Source organism: Rissa tridactyla, chromosome 12, assembly GCF_028500815.1.
Source record: "Rissa tridactyla isolate bRisTri1 chromosome 12, bRisTri1.patW.cur.20221130, whole genome shotgun sequence".
NCBI classification, from domain to species: domain Eukaryota; kingdom Metazoa; phylum Chordata; class Aves; order Charadriiformes; family Laridae; genus Rissa; species Rissa tridactyla.
The window spans coordinates 17,196,920-17,207,927 of NC_071477.1; the positions used below are offsets into that span (position 1 = coordinate 17,196,920).

Consider the following 11,008-nt stretch of genomic DNA (forward strand, 5'->3'; position numbering starts at 1 on the left):
GAACCAATACTGGTGTATGAAGTGGTTCCTCAGAAAGTGTGCGCTGAATGAGGGGAGCGTTGGGGGCAAACGTGAACATTTAGCCCTTCGTGCTCATCAGCTTCATGTGTAAAATGAAACGTTTGCCTACAATGCAAAAGGATTTCAAGCACAAAGACAAGCCGACCCAAAAACGGAGGCTTCTTGGGTTTTATCAGAACCAAAAAAGCAGAGGTGAGACAATTGTTATATTAATATAGTAGGTGCAAACACCATTACCAGAGAGATGCCCAAGGAAGGCTGAAGACCTGATATAGCCTAAAACAGAGAAGTATCAACATAAAGGGTCTACACCACAAAGTTCTGGGATATTAGAAACACTTTACAAGTATTTCACAGAAAACAAGCAATCCGTCTCTCTACGACACGAACTGTACTGACATCTGCACTCTGGAGGTGACAGTTACTGACAGAAAGCCATCTTGCCAAAACCCGTCTTCCCTGGATCACATACCAAAGAGGCTTATGAGCAATTTTTCAAGGCAGCTGAGGCCTACGACCTCCTGAACATGGACAACTGCCACGTGCCCACTTGCCCCACCTTGACGCTGCCCTCCGAGTTTACGCTGCAGAGGGCAACTTAGATCTTGCCAAGACTAATGCAGCACCTCTCATATTAAGCCCACCAGGATGGAAGAAGCGCAGACCCCTCCAGGCAGCTCACATTTGGGTCCCACCCAATGGCGAGGCCCTGCCCCAGGCACACACCATGTCTAAAGGACAACAGGCAGGGCAGATTGCAGGCAAAAATTAAAAAACGCAAGAGCCAAGCAGAAGACCCATCTGGGAGAAACACTAGCAGAAAGTTGGTATTTTGTTGAGTCAGTATTTTGTTAAAGAATAAACAGCGGTGCATGTCAGGATCACTATTAAATAAAAAAAAAAAAGTCTAGATTTAAGGCAGGAAGAGATCGGGCACAGAAAAAACAGGAACTCGTGTCATCCTTTCCCAGGCCGTTCAGCTATAGTGCTGCTGAGCAGAACAGAGGAGAACCACAGCTCCCCTTACCCAGGGAAGAATAATTTGTCTGATTTTATCAGCGAACTGTAGCAGAAGTTAATAGATGAATCTGACACAGGGAAGGCTGGGCCTCAAACATAAGATGCCATTTAAGCCACAGGACTCAGGTCTCACTCTCCCCAGCATTCCCTACTCACTGGCTTCAGAGACCCCAGCGCCATTCTGACTCGCAAGATCCCCCACGGACACCAGCCTTCCCAAAAAGGGAAGCAGGGCACCTGCCACAGGGAAGGCGGCTGCCTGAACAACCCACGCTGTAATATCCGAACGTTAACAAGAGCCATAAGAAAGCAAAAACATCAGTCAATTTTGTATGTTTGGGCTATTATTCTGCTTTCAAGCTTCATTACTCAGACATCAGTACTACTTTGCTTCTCACTATCACTCTCATCTTTAAAAACAGAGAAAATTATGTTCCGGGCAGGTCATCTGAGAATTTAAGGAGTTTTCACATCCCTCACTTGTGCCAAAAACCACCTAATGAACCCCACCACAAAACAGTGCGTTTCCCTGACCCAGACTGAGAATCATTTTTACTCAACAGTTTATTCAATATTTGCACTTCTTCCTCAACCCAGTTCCTTGTGCAACTGGATTGAGCACACAACCAGGAAGGAATCTCCTGAAGCGGATGGTCCCCTCCACTGGGGACACCAGCCTTGCTGCGCTTTTGTTGCTGTTCACCACTTTCCCAAAGAAATCTGACCGACTGCCCGCAGACCCTGAAGACCAAATGTGACGAAAAATAAGCGAAGGAAAGCAGGCTCATGGCAAAGCCCAAGAGGCCTGCGGACAGGAACACAGGCACCACCAGATTATCTGTAAGAAAGGCAAACAGCCACAAAAACTTTCCACCCCTCAGGAGCCGCAGGAGACAGCAGGCAGGAGGGAGCTCACCCACCGCCGGTGACACCGCACACTCGTTTTGGGGACCCGAAACGCGGCTCCAAACCGGCGCCCGGGGCCGGGGAGAGGGCACAGGCCGAGGAGGAGCCCAGGGCCGGGACGAGGGGCTCCCCCGAGGCCCACTCCCGCCCGCCCTGCGGCGGCTCCACGGCACCGGCCGGGCCCCCGGCAGCCGCCCGAGGCGACGGCGGGAACCCCCGGGGCCCGGCGGGCCGCCCGCCCGCTCCGGCCCGGCCCCGCCGCGCCCGCCCGCTCCGGCCCCACGGCGGGCAGCGCAGAGGTCAGCGCGGCAGAGGCTGCCGGGCGGCGCCCCGCCGCCACAGGCCCCGCCGGCGGCAGGAGCGGAGCGAAGCGGGCCGGACGCGGGCGGCGCCGCCGCGGGAGGGCCCGAGCCACCTTACCTGCGCCGAAGGGCCCGGCGGGCATGTCGGGGCAGGGCCAGCCGCTCTGCCCTCAGGCCGCCGGCTCCATGGTGCCCGCGGCGGCCGAGGCGACACAGGGGAGACGCCACTCCGCGCTGCCCCGCTCGGCTCGGCCCCGCGCCCCGCCGCCGCTTCCGGCAGCGCCACAAAGCGCACGGCGGGCGGCCGGGCCCCACGGCGCCCTGCGCATGCGCACGGCCGCGCCGCAGCTCAGCTCCCCAGCAGCGGCTCGGCCCCCACCACCGGCCGCGCCGAATAAGTCGCGGGGGAAGGCTGTGCGCCTGCGCCGGGCCGCCCACCGCCGCGCGCTTATCCTTAAAGGGACCGCACACGGCTCGTCTCCCGCGTCCAGCCTCGCCTACAGCTGAGGCCCCGGTGCCCCGGGCAGCGCCGCCCTCAGCCCCGGGGAGGCCTGGCCTGGGTTTGGGGCAGGGCCCGGGAGGCCACACTGTCACCCCTTGTGGGGTTGTCCATCCGCCCGGGGCGGTCGGAGCTGCTGCCGGCCCTGCCGGACGGGATGGGCCTCGTCCAGCCCGAGCGCAGGGGGACAGGTAGCGGGCAGCGGGTCCCCTGCCATGGCTGCCGCTGCTGGGGGGCTGCGGGTCTCGCCGCGCTGGTGCCCGGGCTGGCCCTCGGGCACCGGCTCCGTCTCCCCTTTCTGCGGGCCGGGGCCACGGCGCTCCCTACCTCCCCCGCGCCGTTCCATCCTGCCCCGTGCCGTGGTGTCCGTTGGAGTGCTCTGGGGGCTCTGGCAGCGCTGATGCACCGCGCTACGAGTTCCCTGTGCTCAAACAGAGAAGGCAGCGCGGGGCACGCTGTCCGGAGCATCGCCCGTGCCCCGTGGCCAGGCACGGCTTCGCGAGAGGTGGCAACCGAGAGGGTGTGGGAGGGCAGGAGGTCCTGCGAGCCCCTGGCCGTTCTGGGTCAGTTGTCCCCCTGCAGCAGCTGCGTATCTGGCACGGGGGCACGTCGCGGTCACCTCGTCTGCAACGTTCTTGGATCTCTGCAAACCGTTCAGGCGGGCGCGTTGCTGGGAAGGTCAGCCCTGTCTCACAGATCCCGTACCTGCTGCTTCGCAGGGGCCAGGCCTCCAGGCCCCTCCTGTAGCATTCAGCTTCACCGCTCCTTCTTCAGCCCAGCGGGAAAATGTCAGCCCAAACAAGCAGCAGCCTGCCAAGAGATTTTTAACCCCTTCTATGGCCATCCATTGAAGGAACACCATGTGTCACAGGGCAAATTGTACCCCTGTCCTGCAGCAAGACCTCTGTCCTACACACGGGAGGCTGCTGACAGCAAGGGATGAGAGTTTTACGGGAAAGATTTGCTCAGTGCTTTTACTGTAAATCGGTTCTGCCTGTTGGTTACGCCCCTGAGGGGAGAGGGAGGCCCTTGCAGGACACGAGCTTTCATCCTACTGTGAACCTCTGGTGCCTAATAAAAAACAAGTGCTGTGGAGAGGCGTTAGTGAGGCTGCTGGGGCAGTAGGTGCAGCAGGGACTGAGAAGGCTGAGTGGAAGGGGAGCCGGGTGCAGGAGCAGAGGCTCAGAGAGCGAACAACCGCACTTGCGGAGACACGATGCAACTGAAACCGTGCAGAGCTGCCTCACAGAACCCCTCAAGCCGCAGTCTGCTTGCTGAGCCCACCTTCCTCTCAGTCCCTGGCCTGCTAGACCAGAGATGCAGACACTCCTTCCAGTCTCCCACGTTAAGCTTGACAGCAGCAGAGGAAGGGAACTCGGAGTTTACCTGCAGCAGCCACTGGTGAGCCGCCTTTCTGCTCTGTTCCTTTGAGCTCACTGCCTGTGGTTTTCAAAACCACTGAGAATGTCCTCAGGGCTGCCTGGGCCTCCCCAGTTCCCTGCGGTTTACCCTGCTTGGATTCTTGGTGTCTTATCACAGGGTTCATGCACCTTACTATTGTCACATTAGCTGTGTCTATGTGTAAAAAAAGTTAAGATCACTGTATTTTCCTTCCCAATCCACGCAGGGTTCCCTCCCCAAAGCCAGGTCACAGCGGGACTGCTCCTGGAGCAGGCTGGAAGATCCCCATCCCCTGCACTGATCCTGATGGGAGACGGCTGGGCATCGAGGGGCCAGTGACCCAAGCAAGTGCTGACCCCGAGGGGCGCAGGGCTGGCGGGGCTGTGGATGCCACGGAGGGAGCTTGGTCTTCAGGCTACACACACCCCCTGGCTGCAGGATGGTCTTCGCCAGCTAATTGCACCAGAGAAGCCTGTGGGCAGCACCCACTTGGCACCTGGCCATGATGCCATCGGCCTGTCCTTGTTTTTATCTTGAAGTGAAGCAGCATGTTTTCATTAAACAGCCTTTTGCTCAACTGCAGAAATGATGAATAGAGTTGTTTACTTCAAAGAACACCCTATAAAAACCCTACAGACCACAGTGGCAAGGGCATAAAGCTGTCTCTGATATCCTCTTTTTCCTTCTCGTGGTCCCTCCCGTAGAGGGTATTTAATCGATTCCTCACAGAGCCAGAGTACCTTTCTTACAGGGCTGTACTGATCACCTGCGGCAGCGAGCACAAGCCTGGGACGGAGGGCAGAGGATGACCGTCATTCAGGCTATAGGGTGGTGGGCTCCATCGTGGCAGTTACATGACCTGCTATATATATATATGTATATACACAAACCTATCTCTGCATACGCAAAGCTGTACAAATATATTATACAGATATAGATGCACTTTTATGTATTTTTTCATTTGAAGAACATAATTGTATACAAAAGTGTATCCATGAAAAGATTGTTTAATAAGAGGTGAATTTAATAATTAAAGTTTCAATGCAAACAGAAATAAAATGAAACAAGAAGAAACGGCAAGCTCAGGGACCTCAGTTTGCAGGTTTGCTGGGTGGTCCTGACCCCGTGGGGTGCAGAGACCCCCCACACAGCTGGGGCTCGGGGCCAGGCCTGTGGGCTCAGCGAGAGGCACCCAACCAACCCCACCCGTGCGAAGGAGAGACCGAGCCTGTGGCTGGCCAGGAGGCTCTCCCACGCGTGGCTCCAAGCCAGCTGGGTCACCAGCCGCTGTCACTGGGGCAGCCTTTGGTGTGTGTGCTCTGCAAAACACAGGCATGCCGCCCACAGAAATGGGAAGCCAGAACTAAATGCCAAATTCCCGGGAACGTGTGTGTGGGATCCTGGGAAAAGATTATGTGCTGGAAGAAAAGAGGGCTGGGCCGGGGGGATTAGAAACAGAAAACTGGGGTCGGTGTCAGGTGGGGTTCCCTCTGCCCACAGCTGTCAGTTGGGCTTAGAACCGTTTGTAATCACCATTTTGCAGTACCAGCTTGGGCTAGCTGTGTTTTCTTATCCTTTGGCCAATGAGGATTTTACGGTGTGCTTTCGAAACACAAGCCTGGCTCACCAGGTAGCAGACAGCAACGCTCAGCAAACAGTCGTCATCCAGGTTTGGAACCACAGCTCGCAAAGAAAGGACAACATCAGAGAAAGGCCAGTGGCATTTAAAGAACAAAAATAAAAGGCTTGTTTTAAATGTAAGGCCTTTTTGCATGTTAGAGAATGTCATCCATCCACTAATTGGGCTATTAACTCTGGTCTACTAGTCACGTTCTCTGAGAAGCCCTGTTGTGGTTTATGTCTCATGCAAGCAGTAACTGGGACGAGATTACTTAAACTCAGCTGAGAATGGGGAAGTAAAAATGCAGTTTTCAACTCTTCTTCTGAAAAGCTCCTTTCAAAATTCACGGCTCATTTTCAAATCTCATCCAAGTCGGTTTGGTCTGGAGTCACTGGTTTCTCCCTGCCCGGTGACTTGGTACCGAGAGCTGCAGGCACCCCGTCTCAGCCCCCTCGTGCGTCTCCCAGCAGCGCAACCGGGGCACCCCGGGGTGCCATCACCCATTGTCCTTGCGAAGCAGGCGCTGAGCTCCGCCGCCAGGGAGCAGCCGCTCAGCCAGGAGGAGGGGATGGGGCTCAGCCCTGGCCTTGCCGCCCCCCAGCAGGGGTTCTGCTCAGTCTCCTGGGACCCAGACGGACCCCTGGCCTCACTTGTTGGGGACCTCCAGCCTCTCTGCTTTGCCAGTGAAGCACTTTCCCCTCTGTAAAATCATCATGACTCATCATTATTTTACCATATTTTTTCCATATTTCTATCAATTACATTCTTTGGTATAGCTTCCATACATTTCCCTGATAGAGACATTAAATTCAATGGACTGTAGCTCCCCAAATCCCTTTTAAAAAGTGGAATCGCATTTACTCTGTCCCATTCCTCTCATATCAAGGGCATTTTGTTTCATGGTTACATAAACAGGTAGATGACTAATTTCTTGTTTAGTCTACAACACAGGAGTGAGTATGATCTATTGCAAGCAATTTCTTCTTACGAGCAATTTGTCTTAAGATTTCTTCTACTTACTTCAGTTTGAAACAGATTTTCTGGCTGACTCATTCCCCATAAAGAAAAATCTCAGCCAGGGAATCGCCTGAAGCTGTTCTGTAGTAAACAGCAATGCAAAGCCTTTAGCTGGCTTCTTGAAAACCTTTCGCATTTTTTCTCGGCGTGAACATCCATGCATTTGGATAGTGAACGGACAGGGCCTCACGGAGAAGTTTATCATCACACCAGTGTCCAGCTGCTCCTCCCAGGGTCTGCCTCTCCCCCTGCCCACTGCTGGCACCCAGCTAGGGAGAAGGCCTGGGAGCACCATCCCACCCTGCGTGCCCAGAAAGCAGCTGCTGCCACAACCGTCTGCTTCAGAGTCAGCTCCGAACCCTGTGAGGAACAGGACTGCTTCTGCCCAGCTTGATTAGACACTAGATTTGCCATGCAGGAGTCATGTAGACAAGCAAATGTTGTGCTGTGACAGAGCAGCGCAATGATATCTGAGACACAAGAGCTCATATATAAGCTAGAGCTCTACTTTATAAGCATTTCATCGGTTCCTTACTACATTGCACCATGCATTTTCTTATAAGCTGTTTTCTACCATTCATGTTTTAATTCACTAATTATTTTACACACAGTGAGCATATTTCCAGTCCAAAGGTCCAGCCCAAACTACTGTCTCCAGGACCATGCACCCAGTTAATTCTATATTCATATTACATCAGTTCACTATATATCATACTTATAATGTATATAAGTAATATATCACGATATATATCATATATAACATACCTGTAATTATAACCAATAATTTATGTACATATACATATATATGTATATCTTCAACCTGGATATTTTGGCTATTTCCTCAGCCTGCTCTTCGGCATCGAGACGATACCCCAGGTGTCTTGGGAAGATTTTCTTCCATCCTTCATTGTAACCCTGGTGGTTTTGTCCCACTTAAGAGCTTTCGCAGAGAAAAATGTGAAAAAATGCTGTCCATCAGTTACATTCTCGCGTTTCCCATTCTCTGAGTGGCTGGTTTGAGCCAAGTGTTGCTTTAGATGCCAGCACTCCATGCAGTGAGCCTCCTGGACTCGAGCACTCTACTGCTTTGGAAACACATGCCCTTACATCAGGTCCTCTTGCACAACTTACTTTAGGGGCTTGCCGTTCCCCATGTATCTCCGGCCTCACAGCGTAGCACCCTTCTTCATTCCCCGTCTGTGAAAATGAGCAATCGTGGCTTCTGTAGCCTGGGCAGATGCTTGAGAAGTGCAGCCAGAGGAGAGTTCCATCCCGGCAAGGCAGAGCTGTTCCTGCAGGAGAGCAGGCGCCAGCCGCAGGGTCCAGACAGCTTTGCTCTCTGTATACAACTGGAAAGGCCTGGGAAATCACACTGGCCCAGTAGATTTGAATGAACCCAACGAGACACGTGCACGTACAGATGGCATAGTTATGTTTGTAGCCTACTGCTGCCCTGACTACTGTAACAGAGGACAGAGGTGACTGCTAAGGGCTCTCCACCGGCTGTTACTTGATCCCTGCTGTCCCTTCCTGGTGTTCGGTGGAAACAAGCCATCCACCACCCGGCACAGCCCCCAACCCTTCAAACGAGTCTCCTATGGGAAAAATAATGGAATAGGCTCCCTTTACCTTGCACTGCAGCTGCGTATGATGCGTGCTTATTTCTGTGCTGTCACAAAAGCTGTCAGAGGGAGGAATGTTAGATTCTGAACTACTTGCAGAATCAGACCGCTCACAGCAGCCTTCTGGCTCAATTAGATGCTTTGATGGGGAGTCTGTTTTGTCAAAGCTGGTATCTCTGGCAGACATCCTCTCCTTGGAGAGAACTGAATGCAAATACGAAGAGAAGATGCTCTAACGTATCTGACTGCAACAAAAAAAAATAACAGTATTTGGGAAAATCTGACCTGGATTAGGCAGAAGAGAGGTTGACAGAGACAGACTGAATTCTAGCTGTTATTTTCTAAATACAACTTTCCTCTGAATGCAAGCACTCCAAGTGTTTAGCTGCAGTAAATGTGCACATTGCGCAAGTGATGGATGAGGGCTTACGACAGTTTTATCACTTTGTAGTGAACAATTCATTTTTCTATAAAGCTTGAAAAACAACCAATTGAATTAAAATACAATACCATTTCCAGACTATTTTAGCATTTTGAACTACAGTCCTGGATGGGTAGAGTAGCTGTTTCATTGTTACTGATCTCCTAGATCGACTTGTGCAAGCTGTGGATTTTGGCGAGAAAGAACATTCAGCCAAAGCTTTGTGAAGAAGGATTTAGGCTGACATGGGAAGGTCTGCAGTTATACCCACGTTCTCCTGGTGCGCAGTCAGCTGGCCCACCCAGGGCCCATTTGAGAGCTGCCTCAGCAGCCCCACCCCCCTTGGTGCCTTAGCCCAGGGCCACACTGTGCCAGGGCACAGGGCACCCGTGCTGACGTGCGACTGAATAGCTGCAAAAGCATCGAGGAACCCCAGCCCTGTCTGCCTTCGCAGCCAGCCAGCCCTCTGCTTCCCAGCCCTCACTTATGCCCACAACATGGTTATTATTACATTGGATCCTCAACACAACAGCATACAGTTCTGTAAGTCATTTCCAGCAGTTCTTTCTTTTAGTGTCTTCTCTGACCCGGCAAAAACCGGGTTCACTCCAGCACTAGGAGCCCGAGAGACAACCAACATATTCCACCTCGCTACCAACACCTGGGAAGCATCATGTGGCTAACAAGGCCAAAGAGATGAACTTGCCTTCCTGCTTACAGGGGTTATTTACCTAAAATGCCTCCCTGTGAGTCCTTCACTGGGTCTCGGTGGTGGGAGGTCAGACTGCAGCTACTTGCAACTGTGTGAGTAGAGGTTTCCCCATAAGGCAGCTTCTTCTGATATTCCCTCAAAGCGGGGGACCGCTGGCAAATGGGAAGGCCAGGGCCTGATGTTAAGCTAGCTGGACTGGGTGGGAGAAACTACTGACAAATTGCTAGGATAACAGGTAAGTAGGAAAAGTTGGTAAAGGTGCTGAGGGGGGTGGCAGGGTTTCATAGGCAGCTCAGGGGAGTGATGTGAGGAAGGGCTGAGGCTCAGAGATAAGGAGAGAGGAGCACTGGGCACTCAGCGATGCTGTCTGTGTAGGGCTGGGACGACCCCAGTGGCAGTATGGTCCAGTGCTCTTCTTTCTTTTCTACTGGGAACACACTTGGGAATGGTTAACCTACATACCGTCTCTTTGCCTCCCCTCCTTCATCGCTATTCAGTAACAGCTTTTAATTAAGAACTGAGTTAGAACGGTATGTAGGACCACTGGGTGGCACCAGAAACCAGAATACGTTAAGTAAGGGCAATAGCTCGTTTATAAATGTTTGGGGTAGGCCCCTACCAAGGGTAAGGTGAGAGGCGCTGGGGATGCCACACTGTTGTGGGAACCAAGTATTCCCACTTGGAGATGGTCCTGAAGAGGGGAAAAAGGCAGCAGGAGGCAGAGCACACACGCTCCTGAGGGGCGCAGCTGGGAACGCCAGGCGTGGCACAGAGCTTGCTGTGCCTTTGGGATGGCGACCCTCATGGAAGGGTATGGCCCTGCAGTCGGGCTGCGGGTACGGGGACAGACGGACAACCGCGACCTCGGGGAGGGCTCCCCCAGCATTCACACTTGCACATTGCCACAACGTCCAGTGGGGGAAGGAAGAAGCAAACTTGTTTGCCCCACCAAGAATTTAGTCTTGCCTCTGGAGAAAAAAACCCAAAAAATAACAAAACCCAACCCAAACCCAGCACAGGAGGTGTTCCAGGCTTTGGAGCAGCTCCGAGGCCTGCTCCGGGCGCGATCCCTTCACTCACAATTCGCCCGTCTCTGGCCCTGCCCACCCCGAGCCCCGGCTCCCTCAGGCGGCTGCTGCCCCGGCCTCGCTCGCCACTGGGGCGTGCGGGCAAGTGGGTGTTGGGGCTCTGGTGGCCTGGCAGCGCGCCGAGCCGGCTGGGGAGGCTTCTCCCGCTCTGCGCTTCCAAGGGACCGCTGTGAGGGCGACGGGGACCGAGGCGGAGCGGACGGGCGAGTGGAGGACGGCCGTGAGCAGCCGCGGCCGTAACGGGGGGAGGCCGCCGCCTCCCGCCCGAGCGGGGCGGCTGTAGCGCGGCAGAGGCCCGGCCCTCCGCCGGGCGGCGGTGCCAGAAGAACTACCCCCAAGATGGCGCCCGCCGCCGGCTCGCCGCCTAGCCGCCATCTC

General features: G+C 54.1%; 1 protein-coding gene across 4 annotated transcripts in view; it reads right to left on the reverse strand.

The window, feature by feature from the left end:
* RALGAPB (Ral GTPase activating protein non-catalytic subunit beta) overlaps positions 1-2,544 on the reverse strand; it is a 70,061-nt gene extending 67,517 nt beyond the window's left edge. For 2 of the 4 annotated variants that reach the window (XM_054217985.1, XM_054217984.1), the window contains exon 1: positions 2,368-2,544. The gene's annotated coding sequence lies outside the window, so the exon portion shown is untranslated. The remainder of the gene's footprint in view (positions 1-2,367) is intronic. The other 2 variants (XM_054217987.1, XM_054217986.1) reach the window with 1 other exon arrangement.
* Positions 2,545-11,008: the final 8,464 nt, after the last annotated feature.